Source organism: Microcaecilia unicolor, chromosome 4 (assembly GCF_901765095.1).
Source record: "Microcaecilia unicolor chromosome 4, aMicUni1.1, whole genome shotgun sequence".
NCBI classification, from domain to species: domain Eukaryota; kingdom Metazoa; phylum Chordata; class Amphibia; order Gymnophiona; family Siphonopidae; genus Microcaecilia; species Microcaecilia unicolor.
This window is the reverse complement of record NC_044034.1, coordinates 103,330,071-103,347,648: the sequence shown is the minus strand read 5'-3', so window position 1 is coordinate 103,347,648 and position 17,578 is coordinate 103,330,071. Positions and strand designations below refer to the sequence as shown.

The 17,578-nt window shown below is 44.5% G+C and overlaps 1 pseudogene; it reads left to right on the top strand.

Moving 5' to 3' along the window:
• Nucleotides 1–318: 318 nt before the first annotated feature.
• LOC115469617 overlaps nucleotides 319–17,578 on the top strand; it is a 39,634-nt pseudogene continuing 22,374 nt past the window's right edge.

Genomic DNA, 17,578 nt, shown 5'->3' with positions numbered 1-17,578 from the left:
GGCGCAAATAGTTGCTGGGAATTGTATGAAGCAGTTGTGGGATTGAGGGAGAAGCATTGTTAAGGATTTTCTGAGGGAAGGTGTTGCAAAGTGTGCGTACTGTGTTTGGGAGCAAGTGGGGGGGGCCTCCGTCCCCAGCCTGGAATGTAAGTGAGGGGGGGTGAGGGGGGTGAGGGGGGCCTCCGTTGCCAGCCTGGAATGTAAGTGATTGGAGGGAGAGGAGAGAGGGGTGGCAGAAATGATTGACAGATGGACTGTAGCAGGAGGTGCAGCAGTGCGGTGTGGAGCTGAAGCTCCAGGTTCAGTTGTGCACTAAGAATGGATGAACGGTGGTCAGAGAAGGTGCCCATCATTCTAGCAGGGCCAGAGGACATGGAGCAGCGCAGCCCACCACCCGTGAGTACACTGTGCCTACTCCCACCAAAATCCCGAGCAGTCGCAGGACCTCATTTTGCGTCAGGTGCTTTTGAAGTGAAGCAAAGCGCAACATGGGTGGCTCAGGCAAAGGACGGAATTTGTACAAAGTGAGGAGAGCACACACACACACACACACATAAATAATGTATTCATGCACAGAAAGTGACCAGTACAATGTTCTTTCATGTCTTAGTTGCCACTTCTCTCCCCTCTTGCTGTAGGCCTACATGGCAGAGACCTGAACAAAGCCCTCCAGCAGCAGGCGGCTGCTCCGCATTGGAGCTGTGGTGCTCATTTCCAGAGCTCTACTTTTTTCTTCGGCAGCGCCCTTTTATTTCTGGAAAGTCAACGATAGGCACGTGAGTAACCCGCCAAGAGCCCCGCGTGCTGTGGAGCTGAGTGCAATTTTCTGGATTTGTTTTGTGCATGTGTTTCTGTACATGACTTTGAACATTTCTATTGTTACCTTTAAAAATGTACTAACACACCACTTAGTTCACTTAATGTTCTTTTGGAACTGCAGTTCAGGGCCGCCGAGAGGGGGGGACAGGGGGGACAAAAGTCCCGGGGCCCGGGCCTCTAGGGGGGCCCGGCGCCGCCGGCGCCGGGCCCGCCCTCCGTCACTTCCAGAACTAACCTTAAGCCTCCTTTCACTTCGCAGCAAGCAGCAGCAGGTCAGGCCACTCCTTCCTTCCATGTCCCACCCTCGCCTGACGTAACATCCACGAGGGCAGGGCATGGAAGGAAGGAGGTCTGCCCTGCCCTGCCGCTGCTTGCTGCGAAGTGAAAGGAGGCTTAAGGTTAGTTCCGAGGGCCCGGCCCGATAGCAGGTGGAGGGGGCCCGGTGACCTCGGGTGGGTGGGCGGCGGGGGGCCCGGTGATCTCGGTGTGGCGGCGACCTCGGGTGGGGGGGCCCGGGGGCGACCTTGTCCTGGGCCCGGCTCCAGCTCTCGGCGGCCCTGCTGCAGTTAATCAAATGGAATAAATCGGTCCCCTTGACCCCTGTGCAGAACACAACTTGCATTTGCAATCTGCATTAAAACTGGCAGCACTGTATCCTGCGATAAAAGGATGGCATTTTTTTTAATAAGGGGGTGGGGAGGGGAGTGTTATTAGTAGAATAGGAAATTTTAGTTTTTCAGTTTTCTTTCATGGGGGGTTGGGAGATGAAGGGAGATTCGTTTGACAACGGTGGAAAAAGGATTGTTTCCTAGTTTTGGATCTACATCTGGTTGGCAGAACTTGAAACAAACATTAGTTTTGTTGCACCTATTTTGTGCAGTTAAATATTTCTGTATTACAAAATGTAAAAATTCATAATTGCCATCTTGACTACGGTGAAGCTTCCTCCCCAATACTGAGGGAGTGCCAGCTTGGGTGGCAGTTGACACTGGGGCCGCAAGCGGTGCTGGCATCAGAGGCTGCACCGCAGGCTGAGGGCCAAGTGGGGCCACAACAGGAGGTAGGACTTTTTTTTTGACAGACTGGACAGCAGTAGCATTCCTAGGGGCGCTGACACCCGCGGCGGATCGCCGATGCGCCCCACCCCCCCAGGTGCAGCGACCCCCCCCCCCGGCAGTGCGAGCCCCCCTGGCGAAATGACACCCCCCACCCCAGCGAAAGAACCCCCCCCCCGGGTGCACGCCGCTGGGGGGTGCCGCACGCCGGTCAGTGTCATTCGTTTCCATGCTCCCTCTGCCCCGGAACAGGTTACTTCCTGTTCCAGGGCAGAGGGAGCATGGAAACGAATGACGCTGACCAGTGCGCAGCACCCCCCCAGCGGCGTGCACCCGGGGCAGACCGCCCCCCCCCTTGGTACGCCACTGCTGGACAGGCAGGCACAATCCTCCCGCAGAAGTACCCCAATGATCAGAGCTAACAGTGCACCTAAATTTGTATGCTATTAGCTCTGTTCATTGGGGCTTTATTTCCCCGCACTGTTCCAGCGCTAATTTTACAGCACTGTTTGGATCAGCATGGGGAAATTAATCATCAGGACCTCAGTGTTCCCTTTATAGTGCACTCACAACATGGTTCACCCACACTCATTTTCTTCCATACCTACCCAACAGAACAGCCAAACACAGGGCTGACTCAAGAGACTGTGGTATCCTGAGCCAACTTTTGCATCCATACCTCTCACCCATGATCCGATATCTTTCCCTCCACTCCCGCTGCTCACAATTTCTTCTCTCTTCCTTTCTGTCAAGTCCTCCCCTCCTCCACATGTGATAAAGTGCGCCATAATCCTGGTCTGGCAACTCTCTCCCTCCTGCCCGCAATTCGGCATCCTCCTATCATTCCCCACCACCCCACCCCACATACACACAAGTCTACCGTCAAACTTTTAGAGGGTATTGGCAGTGAAAGCGATTTAACAAGCACTGGGTGCACCTAGCCTGGATTCTTCTCACTGCTGCATCCCACCCTCTGATGCAGCTTCCTGTTTCCCACAGGGAGGCACATGGCAGAGTGAAGACTCCGGGTCAGATACAAGTGGCATGTGTGAATTGTTGCTGGCGCCCTCTAGCAGTTTGAAGGTAGAGTGGGAGGGAGGTTGAGAGGGGGGAATGCCAGACAATGGACAGGGAAGGACGGGGGGGGGGGGGGGAAGAGGTAGAGAAGCCAGACTGAGATTTTGGTGCCCTTTTTTCACCGGCATCCTGAGCCAGCGGCTCACCTGGTCCGTAGGTTGAGTCGGTCTTGTATGTACAGGCATTATAGCAGGAACCTTGGCCACGACTATTAGTCTAAAATTTAGTTACATGAACTTAAAATTATTTCAGAGAGGAAGATTTGGAGTTATACATTGATCAAGATGACCAACTTAAAATGATGTCTTATTATTATATTGATGCTTTTTAGCTTAATTTCTTTCCTGTCAAACACTGGCATTCTTTTCTGCCATAACTTTTAATTATTGATATTAATTAATTATTTGATATTAATTTGTGAACCGCTCTATTATCTCTTGAGGAAGAGCGGAATATCAAGCCCATAAACCATGAGATGTGAAATATGCTTTCTTTAAGAGCAGTATTGCTTGGTTCAAGTGTATGTCATATATAACCAATTCAAAAAATATCATCGATTTACCTTTGTTGTATAACACCTTCTATCATAAGAACAAGAGCTACATATACAAGACCTGCAGAGAATAATTTAATTTCAATCATTTTTATTCCACTCTTACCACAGTAGTTCAGAGTGGAACAAAAGAAATACATAGATTACACAACCCAACATCATTCAAATTATGCAATAAAAAGTGACATATATTCAGTCTGCAAATGTCCTTTCACAAATAACTATTTCCACCCCCAAAGCCATCTTAGTAAGACATAAAACTAGTAATTCACATCATGAATTTTATTTGATATGCGAACTTGTATTCTGCCTAGAACTTACAGGATTAGGTTTAGGAAAGGGTGCCTAAAGTTAGCGGTAAAAAAATTTGAGCACTAAGCAAAGCTGGGCACTGAAGCCATTATAGAATGCTAGCAAAAGTCAATATTTGAGTGCCTAACTCAGGGCCGCAGAGAGGGGGAAGCGGGGGGGCAAAGTCCCCGGGCCCGGGTCTCCAAGAAGAGCTCAGCGCTGGGGTCTCTCTCTCTCCCTGCGCCTGACAGGACCCAAGTGATCGCGTCCTGACAGGAGCAGGAGAGAGAACTTCAGCGCTGAGCCCCCCTTGGAGGCTGGGGAGAACCCGGAGATTCCTCCAGCGCTGCTCTGCTGCCCATTGCTGAACAGCTGCTTTTCCTCTCGAGCGCGCATGGTCGGTTTTGAAACCAAGCATGCCCTGAAAGGAAAAGCAGCCGCAGGGGCAGGCAGTCAGCACTGGAGGAAAGATGTCTTCTGCTGGCAGGACCTGGGATCCCCGCCAGTCATGGTACTTCAATCCTGTGTTGCGGCAGCGATCGGAGGGGGAGCAGCAGCGGATGACGTGGGGGGGGGGTGGCCCTGCCCAGTTCAGTCTCTTGGCAGCCCTGGCCTAACTTTAGGCACAAGCATTTATACCATGTCAAACACTGGTGTAAATGCTTGTCCCTAAATAAAGTCAGTTGCATGTGTAACTGACAGTATTCTATAAAGTATGGGGCCTTAGTAATGTGTGGAATTCTATCGCAGGAGTCGCCTGGGGTGCCTGCTAAGAGGAAGTTATTGTTATGATTTAGTACACTGTACTATCAATAGAACTGTTTAAACATAAATCCTGAAAGGGGGGGGGGGGGGTGAAAATGTTAAAAATTTTGTGGATGTGATTGTTACTTGGTTTGCACTCAGTTTATATAGTTTACAAGCGGTTTTATACCGTAAGTATTGGTAGTTAATTTTGTTTTGATCAATAAAATTGTTGAAAATAAAGTATGGGGCCTTTTTTACTAAGCTGCAATAGGGTTAGCACGTGAGTAGCGGGACAAATTGTCCCTAACCGCCAGGATAGCACGGGAGCCCAGCAGTAGTTGTGAAGTTGGCACGTGTAGTTTACCGTGGTAGAAAAGTAAGAGTAGTGGCGTGAGCCCTTACTGCCCTCTAAATAGGTGGCAGTAAGGATTCAGGCAGTAAATAAGCTGCACGCTAATTTTAATATAGCGCACAGCCATTTATTTGCCCCATTTTTAAAAAAGGCCTCTTTTCTGCTGCAGTAAAAAGTCGTCCAGCACGCACCAATTTCATGCACCAAAACTAGCACAGGTCCCCCTTTTACCGCAACTTAGTAAAGGACCCCGTAGCGATTAGTGGCATGTAAATGGTTTTAAATAAGATAATTCTGATCTAGAAAAAAACACTTTGGAGTGCAAATATAAAACAGCCCAGGATTGTCTTATAAAGGTTTGGTTTCTCTCTGAAAAGATTAGGAAAAACAGATTAGGAAGAGTGACAGGACAGAGTGCATTGGTAATAATTTTTGGATTCACCTCAGGTTTACAATGTCCATTACACTATGAGCATCAATGGAAAAGTGCAAGAAGCATCAATGGAAATTGAGTCAGGAAACAATATGGAAACCTTTAAGACCGGACATGGAAGTGAAGAAGCTATAGAAGTTCATGATTTTCAGATTGTAAGTAATGTTTGAAGGGTTTCCTACCATTTTGTAGGGGGGCAAAAGTGTAATGATTTTACTTGCTTGTTTAGGGGTAATTTTAGGCCCTGAGTATAAAACCTGTTTTGCAAGCAGAAAAGGATTTTATAATATTATACAACCGCATATGTGCATAAAAAACTGCAAGCATGGAAAGTGTGTGGCCTGCTTTTATGTGTCTGTGCCTCTGTGTTTCCTGGAGTGTAGCTTGGGCAGAAGCAGGCCAGAGTTGTGATGTATACGAGCGTTTTAATAAAATGACTTAGGCACACATTTACACCAACTATGGGAGCAGGTTTAAATGCTGTATGTCCATTTGCTGCTACTGGAGTCATTCTGAGGGCCTATTTTATAAAGGACAACCAAGAGAGTGGAAAACGCCCAGCCACAGTGTCCCAGGAAGGCCAGTGTTTATTCTTGAAACAGAAAATGCTGACACAATAACCCAACAGGGGGCCGTGTTCAACAGACACAGTCTTTGTCAGGGGATTTCTCTCAAAATCAGCAAATTAGTAGATATTGTCACACTCAAGTATCAGATTGCTTTAGAGACACACAACGGTCCATTTGGTGTATGCGGAGCACTGCACTACTGTGCATCTCTACAGCAATCTGATATTTTGAGTGTGACCTAACCACCACACCTATACTCAGAAATCTAGACTACACCAACTTGACATTTTGTCCTTTAGATTGTAAGCTCATCTGAGCAGGAACCGTCCTTCTTTGTTAAATTGTACGCGCTGCGTAACCCTAGTAGCGCTCTAGAAATGTTTAGAGTAGTAGTAGTAGTAATTTGCTGATTTGAAAGAACTCCTGATGAAGACCGTGTTTGTCGAAACACGGCTCACGTTGGGTTATTGGTCAGCATTTTCTGTTTCAGAATAAACTTTGGCCTTCCTGGACACTTTGGCTTTTCCACTTCTCTTGGTTGGCTTGTGCTCGTGGGACATTTTGTGCTCTTTTGTGTGTGATTTCTGTTTTAAAAGAACATAGGTTGAAATTTTATAAGAGTTGTGCCTTTTTGACTTCTCATTTAGGCATCCTGTTATAATAAAGTTTCCAGATATAGACTTTCTATCCCGCCTCTCAAACATCTAAGCGGTTTACAATCTAGATAGAGAGAAGAGTAAGCGTGGGTAGAATGTAAAATGAGTTTATCTGTTGGGCAGACTGATGGACTGTACAGGTCTTTATCTGTCGTCATTACTGTTTTATAGGGACAGGCAGGTTCCCTGGAGTCTTGCAGAGCTTGCCTATCTCTCAGTATTGCAAATGTGATAGTAAAACAGCAACTTTCCACTAGCAGGACTATAGGAGAAGGATTCCCACACAGCTTAGAGGGAACAGTGGGTGAGGACGAGCAGCTCTATGATGTACAACTACCTATGCTGCATGACCGTTGTATATCAGAAAGCTGGGAGCCAGTGAGGGAGGGTTACTCGCTCCCTACCCTTTCTTTGAGTGCTAGAGGGATCAAGTTGCTGGGCCCGGAAACAGAAGCAAGGGCGCATAGGAGCAGGCCAGCAGAGGTACGGGGGTGGTGCACAAGTGTGCAACTTACTAGAACAGCTCCATTTGTTTCATTTACCAACTGCATTTTGTTACATTTTGATATCTTGCCCAAGGCAGTGGAAATGGCGTTGCTATCACGCATGTGTAAGACACTTTCACTGGCTGAAAATTGTATACTATCCTATTACAGTAATAAGTGGTGCTATATTCACTCTGTGTGGTGACTGAAACAGTGGTAACAGAGGATAACAACGGTAATGTGCAAGTTGAACTTCAATTTCAATGCCATGTACTTAATTAGAGTGCACTGTATATGGCAGTATATGTGTGCATATTGCTTTTAATCAAATATCCCACCTGGTTAGGTACATGCAATAACAAGAACACACATACCTGTGTGCAACTTTAGTGGAGGTAGAATCTGGGCAGAGTTGCTATTTACACATTCACTTTACAAAATGCATGTGTTCTTAAATGCACATTCATTTTTACTGATGCCAAAAGGCACTTTTTGCCCTATATGTTCTGGAACTGCCCTTGTGTTTTCAAATTTTCCCTCTCTTTTTTTAATATCTATTTTATTTTTATAGTAGCATTTTATTACAGTAGTAGAAACATACACATTTGGCACTTGCCATGTTCATGCATAGTAATAATTTTTTTCCTAAGTCATTGGGACACATTTCCAGAATGGCTCCTTTTCCTTGCACACTATAGCTGTGACTTCCGGCATCTCTGAAAAGTAGAGCAAAGGATTCATGTTGTATGGAAAGGTGCACAATGACCTGCAAAAATAATTACTACTTGACAGTAGCACCATCTTTTTCTTGACAAATTTATATTTTCTCACTTTTTGGCATAAAATATCTAGCCAAGCTAAGTCATGCAGAAAGGTGAAAGGGCTCCTATGTCCACTTCAGAAGTAAAAAGCTGTGCTCTGTGTGCACGAAGAAAAAGTAAACAGGAGTTCAAGAATTGGCTAAAGACTCACATGCACAACAGCTGTAAGGCAGAGTTTCCACTCCATTACTTGTGTATTTTTTAGGGTGAATTTATCATCCCAAATAAGATGGCTCAACCCACCAATACTAGGAAGAATAAATCACCCAGGCTGCATCACTTTGCTCTTTATTAGATACCTTCATCACATATTTGTATTATTAGCAGATCAGTGGATATCTCACTGGGAATACAGAACATTGCTACACGAGAATTACTTCTATATCTGAGACTCCAAAGAATATACAAGCATGAAATGCTTTTATTTATTATTCTCCAAATATATGTATAAGAGATTCAAGACTAATTATGAGAAAGCAATTGGATACTTGCCAATGCAGATACAATTGATTGGTTTCTCATGTGAGAGAGCAGCCCTGCTTGCACAAAGGTGCTGGCTGTGACTGTCTCACACCCTTAAAGCAGGACAGTACAATCACTTTTATATGTCCATTTAGGATACAGACAAAATGACAATAACACACCTTATTGGATATAATATATTGTAGTCACCACCTTAGTGACCATATATGGTACCATTTACCGTAGTGCTTGGCTTTTTTTAGCATTGGCTCAGAAAGCTGGGTCATCTTCTTGCAAGACCACTCAGTTCTACATTTCTGACCATATTTTCCTGGGTGTAACTGACTATGCCCTGTTGGTAAACTGCACCATCCTGTTTCTGAGGTTTTTTGCACCCTAGCCCAGTGGTGTACCAAGGGGGGGTGGTGGGGGCGGTCCACCCCGGGTGCACATCGCGTGGGGGGGTGCTGTGCACCTCTTGGCTGCCGAGTCCGCTCGTTCCCTCCCTGCTGCTCCCATCTGCGCGGCACAGGTTACTTCCTGTTCCAGGGCAGAGGGAGCAGCAGGGAACGAGCGGACTCGGAGCCAACAGGCGCGCGGCACCCCCCCCCCCCAGCAGGTAAAAATGCACCTGGGGGGGATCGTGCTGCACCCGGTGGGGGTGTAAGTTCGCCGGGGGGGGGCGCATCGGCGATTGCCCCGGGTGTCAGCCAGCCTAGGAACACCACTGCCCTAGCCCCTTCCTTATTTTGCTGCATGGTGTGTCCCAATAGCTCAGGAGCTTTACTGGAACTTCCAGGTTTCAAATTACAGTTAAAAAGGCCTGTAAGCTTTTCTTATTTTTAGATCCTGAACCAAAGTTAGGCTTTGAACCAAGGCTCTCAGTTATGATGATAATATTCACTTGTTGCAGACAAGATGAATTTGAATGATTTATTTTTTGTAGCTGTCAGCTAACCCTGATTCATAACCTTCCTGCTGATAGCATTTGGGCACCTTATTTTTTACTCATTTAATGTCTATTAAACTACTACAAGCGGTGATGAAAAGAAAAGCAAATTAGACTTGCTTATTCTTATTTCTCATCTACTGAATGCTCCTGACAGCAAGTTCAAATAGGTAATTAGATCCAAGGTCAAATGCTTCTTCTGTCTTTTGAGCAATCCAGCAGTGCTGTATCAGGTTCACATGTGCACAGTCCAGAGGACTCTGTGCTCTGTTTTTCATGGGGATCATCTGTGTTCCTCCATCTTGGTGGTTTTCGTTTACCCTGGTGGTCCCCCTCCACGTTCAGTTTCAAATGTGAAGTGCTTGAAAGGTTTACAGTAAAACAGGACAACGGTAATAAAAGGCTACAATAAATAGATTCTGTTCTTCGTGCATTACTATTAGCACAGGCTTGGATAAAGTAGTGGAGTTGGCATATTGGTCCACTTGAATGTACAGAAATAAATTGAATAAAAACAAATATTATAGTGGTACGTTTGTATTGGCCTAACTTTATACAAACAAGGAAGTCATTTTAGAAGTGTAAGGCAACATTTACACATGTAAAAGCTAGTTACACAAGGGAAATAGGCATGCACGTGTATAGGTAGCGATTTTGGAAACTCTGCTATTTACAAGTATATCTGTAGCATATACAGATTTCAGAGGTTCTGGCATGGATGTCAGTGGTGGGTGGACTTTTAAAATATATATGTATTTCCCATTTTGCAAAGGACTACAGGTATATTTCAAAACATTTCCCCATTGTCATTTACATCAACAACAAATCACGTAAGTGTGAGCTTGGACCTGGGATGTCAAGAAAAAAGTGAGGGAGCAATTGTGTTTGTCTCTGGCGTTAAAAATCACCTAAAAAGCCAAAAGAAGGTTAAGACTAGGACTGGAAAACCAAGTTACTTACCTGTAGGGCTATAGCAAGCTATACTGTTCCCTGTGTAATCATCCGTCATGGCGCCCCCTGAAGTCTCCCCCCTTGAAGACCCTTTCAAGCGCATCTATCTCCTTCCTGAAAGTCCCCCTCGCCACTGCAGCACAGAGTGCCTACTGTCTCCGTCCCACCCAAACTCATGATGAAGCATTTCCACCCCTGCTCTGGAATCTCCCTTCTCTTCAAAATTTCCTGTCCTGGCTAAAGGATCACATCCAAAATGCACAGCAATGCTCCACAGAGCCTCCCGCTCTACTGCGTTGGGAAGCACTGCCAGGTCATGTCTATACAGCAACAGAACATGTACATGAAAAGTGCGGGACCTGGCAGTGACTCACAACATGCTGGAGCAGAAGACTCTGTGGAATGTTTCTGTGCGTTTTGGACGTGGTTCTCTAAATGGGCAGGAAGGTTTGAAAAGAAGAGGATTCCGGTAGGGGGAGGAAAGGGAGAGATGGAGATATTGCATCATGTGTTTGGGGGTGTAAGAGACAGGAAGGAGACAAGAAAGCACTCTGTGCTGAAGCATTTGTGGAGGGAGTGCCCATTCTTGATATACATTCTTAACCATCCAGTCATCCAAAAGGAGGAATACAGGCATTCCCAGTTTATGTAAATGCATGGTTAATACAGCTAGATATTTTGTGAACACAAGCAAGCTGATACTGAGCCAAAGAGCAGGACATGATACTGCTAGTAGTGATCCCCCTATAAGAAATCTTAGACACTTCCTGTGACTGGGATGTATCACTATGCGGTTGTACACATCATTTAGATCTAGAGAACATAACTAGTCTCCTTGTTGTAGAAATACTAGGGAAACCATCTTGAACTTTTCTCAAACCAGAAATTTGTTCAAGACCCTTAGATTCAGGATGATATTGAATCGTCCTTGTACTTTGTGATAAGGAAATACTTGAAATAGGATCCCTGCCCTTTTTTCCCCTGGTGAAATGGGTTTGATCACATTGGCCTCTTAAGAGAAACGTGATCTCCTTGGTGTTTTCCAGTGTTGAAAGCTTAACAAACATACTCTGAGGGCAATATGGAGGTATTTGGAATAGATGCAGATTGGTTTCTCTAAATTATCCATCACTGATACAAACATTCAAGGTTGTAAGGGGCCAAGAGTTTCTATAAACTTTAGCCTTCCTCCTTCTAGAAGGTTGACCAGAACAAACATATAAAGCCTGGTTATGTTTTCTAGAAGACAGTCAAAACTGCACCCCTGATTTGGCAGCCTGGGTCTTCTGTTGTCAAGGGCAAAAGCAACAGCCCTGTTGAGTTTACCAGGAGTGAAAATGAGGAAGATATCAGTGTTTTTGAAGAGTAGCAGGTTCTTCTCGGCTTCACTCGCAAATCAGAGGTAGACTGGGTAAGAGAAGGACCTAAGAGTCTTGCAGTGGTCCTTAATCAGAGAAGCTGCCTTCTTGACCTTATCACCAAAGAGATTTTCCCCATGACCTGGCGCATCAACAAATCTTTCCTGTATGTTAGAAATCATGTCTGACGCTCTCAACATGTGAGCACAATTTTGAAAGCAAATTGACTTTACCAAGTGCTTCCCCTTTGTGCACCAGCGAAGATTCCACAGATTTGTCATGAGGAAGAGAATCCATGAATTCTTTAGTTTTACAGTGTTTCCTTAAAAAATTATTTTAATTATATATATATATATATAATTAATTATATATATATATATATATAGGCCTTTGAAGAGTTAGGAAGAAGCTATGTGAGAAGATAGCATAGCATTCTGAAAAATCTTTCTCCTAAAAAGAATTCGGTGTCCTATCAACTTTCCCTCAGGGCACCAAGGAATGAGACTTAATTTAATTTGACATTTATATTCTGCTTAACCAGCAAAGCAGTGCAAGACAGATTACAGTGCTATAAAATAAATTTAAAATATGTTAATATATTAATACATTTAAAATGTTAATCATAATAGCAAAATAAATTTTAGTAATAAACTTGAGAGCAAAAATCAATAACAATAAATAAAAAATAAATACACATAAACCCACAAAAATTAGTAAAATACAAAAATTACAAACAAATACCCCATAAAAAATCAAATTTTCTGCTAACTGACCGAAAAAAAAACATACGTTTGGTTTCCTCCTGAAGGTCAATTGAACTCCATCTTAATATCCAAGGCTAACAAATTTCAGATTGAACACAGCAACGTGGTAACATCAGGCGGGCATCACTTGGTATCCTTGTGCCAAGAAAGAATACTTAAAGAATTAGGCAAGAGAAATGCCAACAGAAGATCTTGTTGGGACCTAAGAATCTTCTTTGGTACATATTGCTTAATATAACATACAATGTATTATTTAGAGCCAATTCTTTTTATTTTAATTAGTTCATTTCCTAAAATATAGAAACGATGGTAAGAAGTTTAAAAAGTATTCTTTTTGAACTAATAGTCAATGCTGAGCTAAGAGCAGTGGGGTAGTTCTATCCCACCGTTTGCTACCATTATCTATTTTTGCGGCAGTATTTTGGATAAGCTGGAGTCAAGGTAATGAACCTATTAGGAAAGTCTAAATAAATAATATTACAATAAACATTGGATAAAATTAAATCCTGTATAATCTACCTTAGGTCTGATTGACAAAGGTAAGCTTTAAATTGCTTTACTAGCTGCAAATTAGTGAAGGCCTTTTTCACAATCATATTAATTTGAAATTCCAGTGAAAAATAGGAGTCTATCCAGGCCACCAAACTACATACCTTGGACTATAATGATGAAGTTGCTCCCCAGAAAAGTATGACCAGCATTAGGAGGATATCTGTCTTTATTGCCCTAACCAAGTGGTTCCCAAACCTGGTCCTGGAGGCACTGCAGCCAGTCAGGTTTTCAGTATATCCACAATGAATATTCATGAGAGAGATCTGCATGCACTGCCTCCACTGTATGCAGATCTCTCTCATGATATTCATTGTGGATATCTTGAAAACCTGACTGGCTGCGGTGCCTCCAGGACCAGGTTTGGGAACCACTGCCCTAACCATAAAATCGTTTTGTTGATTTGGTTTCAAATGATCATCTATTAATCACCGTATGATGACTTGAACACAATATTTTATTTTAGAATAGGTATTGTGGACAGCTCCATCTTGTGGCATAAATATTTGAATGTTATCAGTATATATAAAATATATGTTACTATGTTACAAGACCCATAGTAACATAGTAACATAGTATACAAGACCCATTTCCTAATAATCTTCCCAGAGGGGCAAGAAAATATTAAACAAAATAAGGAAGAGTAGGAAACCCTAGGGAATTGCACTCTTTGTTTCACACAGTTTGGAAACAGATGACCCAACCTGAACCTGTAGATTCTTATCTGACTAAAAGAATGAAAACCAATTAGGTACTCTTCCCTGACTCCTATAGTCTGCAAGTCTATCCAAAATCGAAGTCTGATCAACCAGATTAAAGCTGCAAAAAGATCAAGTTGAATTACATAAAAGTTCCAATGAAACTTCATCTACAGCCACCCGGGAATTTCTGCTTCCCCCTCCCCCCTCATTTTATATCCTCTTCCAATTTATCCTAATTATTGGGTGGCCCCCCCCCAGGATTCTGGAGGTTGCCTTTGCAGCAGTGTTTTCCAGGTTGCCTCTGGCTTAACCACCTAAGCAGTCTAGCTTTCAGGCTTTGTGATGACTGGACGAGATAGATATTTATACGTTGGCAACCTAGTGAGTGTTAAATTATCTACTGCATATTCAAGTTTCATTTATTATTTGATACTCCACCTCATGGAGACCATCTAGGCGGCTTACAATAAGTGATTAAATAATAAATTCAAACATAACTAAAATAGAAATGAATACAATTCAATAAGAAAGAAAAAGCAGATTCCTAGTCCATTCCTGCACTGCCATGGAGACCTCCAAATACCAGCAAGTGAAACTCAAAAGCAAATCAGTTAAAGGCATTGTTAAATAGATAGGTTTTAAGAGCTGTCTTAAACCTATCAAATGATATTCATTGTGAATATCCTGAAAACCAATGATTATTTCAAGACCAGCTTCAAAAACATTGCTGTAGAACATCCTCAACTTTGATCATACATTAAAGTAGTACTTGGCCCAAGAACACTGATTTTTAATTCAAAGTTATCATATGCATCCGTTTGGGTTATATGCTCTGTGTTTTATATACCCGGTTGTCTTATCATAGAGTTATTGTGAGAGAGAAGGGGGAAAACGTTTATTTGAAATGCACTATTTCCTGAGTGTAGCAACAGATCAATCCAGGACTCATGGTTATGCCCCCTCTGCCAGCAGATGGAGATAGAGGAAACAATTGCACTGTGCCTTAATACATGGTGTACAGTGACCAATTCAGTATTCCTCTTTCTCGAGCAGGTAGAAAACATACCTTCCCTCAGCTCCTGCTCCTGGCCCAGGGTATCTGTTTCTAGTTGAGTTAGAGGTACCTTTACTGTTCTAAGAACACCCAATACAGCTGGATCCCTTCCCTCTCATTTTCTTCCTCTTTCTCTCTGCTGGTCAGCTGCCTCCTCAGGTCTCCTGAGGTGGGTGGTGAGTACTGTCTGCTCCAGGCTACACTTCAGCAAGGTGACTCTATCTGAGGCAGCTAAACACTGCTCTCAGTGTAGAGCATGGAGCTCTGCTTCAGGCAGCAGTGCTGCATGTGTGTATGCCTCTTGGCAGTGGCGGGGAAATGTCCTGTTCGTTTGGGCCCAGCTTCAGACTGGGGGAATCTCAGGCAGTAGCCACATGTAACTTGGCACCTCAGCTAGCCTCTGCAGATGCAGGAACAGCAGCCATTTCTTTTCACACATGCTGCTAAACTTCCCTGCAGGGGCGCCCAATGTTTTCAGTGCAGTCTCGGCCTTCTCCGATCCCCGGCCATCCTCCTGGGCCTTCCGGAGGGGTTGGGTATCAGCTGTTGGGTGATGCACAATTTTCCTGGAGTTATGCTGCTCATCAAAGCCTCTCTCTTGAAGCTCTCTCAGCCTTCCTCACCTGCGTCTTTGGGGGATGTGCAGGTACCTCTTTTTTCCAAGAGAGTGCACTTGCAACCCCAGTCTGATTGGGCTTTCTCCTTCCTTCCTTCCTTCCTTCCTTCCTTCCTTCCTTCCTTCCTTCCTTTCTTTTGGAGCATGTGGAGCCTAAGGATTCCTTGGAGGAAGGATGATCCCTCCTGAGGAGAGGATGATCTTTCAGTGGTGAGAATGTTCCATAAGGAAGAGCTGTCTTTGATTACTAGGTCCCTGGAGATCCTCCATATCTCTCTTCCGGCTGCTCTAATTCCCTCAGCTTCCTCAAACCCTATTATGTCAGGTACTAAGAAACCTCTTAAGACCTTTCATATCCATGAGGTTATGCAGGAGCTTTCACAGCGCAGTGGACTTCCCCCAATGCTAGACAAGATCACTTGGGCTATGTCGTACCTGTATCCACTTTGCCCTGAGGAGCTAAAGGGTCTGAAATTGCCTACTGTGGATTCCTTAGTCACAGCTATTACTAAGAAGACCATGGTGCCTGTGCAGGGTGGCATGGTGCTTAAGGACATGCAGGATTGCAAAATTGAGGCTACCTTGAGGAAATCCTTTAAGGTTGCCACCATGGCTTTTCAGGCCACAGTCTCTGGCTCTTATGCAGCGCCTTAGTCTTATTCAGTGGGTGGCCGATTCTTTGGTAGATCTTGATGCCATCCTCCTGGATTTCCCATTTTTAGAAGTGGGTCTGGCCTACTTGGACAGCAGTCTCTATGATTTTGTTTAAAGCTTCAGTGAAATGAATGGTGCTGACAGTTTCTGCGAGACATTCCTTATGGCTTAGAAACTGGGTGGCGGAGGGGCTTCTAAGTCCACACTTACCAGGCTTCCCTTTCGGGGCAAGCATGGTTCAGAGACGATTTCAAAAAGCTGGTAAAGGACTTGCAGGATTCTGAGTCCCATCATTTACCTGAGGACAAGCCTAAGACTTCCTTTCACTCCTCTCAGTTGCGTTCTGGTTTTCACAATTCCAGGAAGTATAGACCAGGTCTGTCCTTGGGTATCTCCATTATCAACATAAGCCAGTCTTCTTTTTGGTTGGACAAACGGACAATCATCGCATTCAGCCAGTTCAGCCTGTCCTTTGCAATGAAGGTGTCCAGGGTTCCTCCTTGAGGTGCTCATCAGGGTTGTGTTTCTGACTTTTACAAGGAGTGGACCTGCATTACTTTGGACCAATGGGTTCTGGATTTTATCAGGGACAGTTACAAATTTGAGTTCTATTCCCCCCTTGTGTATTTTTTTCTTGGGATTCTCCTTGCAGGGTTGTTGGCCAAGCATAAGACAGTTCAGAAAACCTTCAAGCCTTGGTGCACCTAGGTGCCATCCTTACAGTTCCTCCGGAGGAGGAATGCCTAGGCAGATACTTCATCTACTGTGTGGTTCCCAAAGAAGGAGGCTCCTTCTGTCCCATTTTGGACTTCAAGCAAGTCAACAAAGCATTGCGGGTCTCCTGTTTTGAGATGGAAATTATGCTCTGTAATTTACTCTGTCCAACCGGGCAAATTTCTCATCTTCCTGGATCTCAAGAAGGCGTATTTTCATATGCCAGTCTGGGGACCACATCAGCATTTCCTCCACTTCGCAGTCTTGGACAGCATTTTCAATTCCAAGCCATGCTCTTCGACATTGCTATGGCTCCCAGAACCTTCTCCATGACCTTGGTCATGGTAGTGGTGGCCATGTATCTGTCGCTAAGGGATAAGGTTACATCCCTATGTGGACGATTGGCTTATGTGTGCCTCGTCCTTTCAGGAAAGTTTGGACACAATGGCCCGGGTAGTATCTATCCCTCCAATCCTTGTGCTGGTCAGCTTATCAAGAGCCATATGAGTTCCTCTCAGTCTCTCGAATATTTGGGTGTCAGCTTCAACATGCAGTTGGGGAGAGGTTTCCTTCCTCCAACCAAATTCTTCTGAAGCTGCAGTTGCAGATCCAGTCTCTCTTAGCCCTCCCCTCGAGCATGGGATTACATGCAGGTGCTGGGCTCAATGGCAGAAACCTTGGAAGTGGTATTCTGGGCTCAGTCCATCAGGAGTATGGTGTTTGCATTCCTTGAGCACACCTGGCAAGGAGGAGTATGGAGTGGAAGTTCCAGCAGTCCACCCTGCGCTGGGGGAAGCCCTTGGCAACCCTTGAATGGTTGGTGGTCACCACGGATGTCAACCTCTCGAGCTGTGGCGCTCATTGTCTACATTGCTTGGCCCAGGGCAGATTGCTGTTGGTGGAAGCTGCCTGGCTAATCAATCGACTGGAACTCAGAGCAATTTGCAG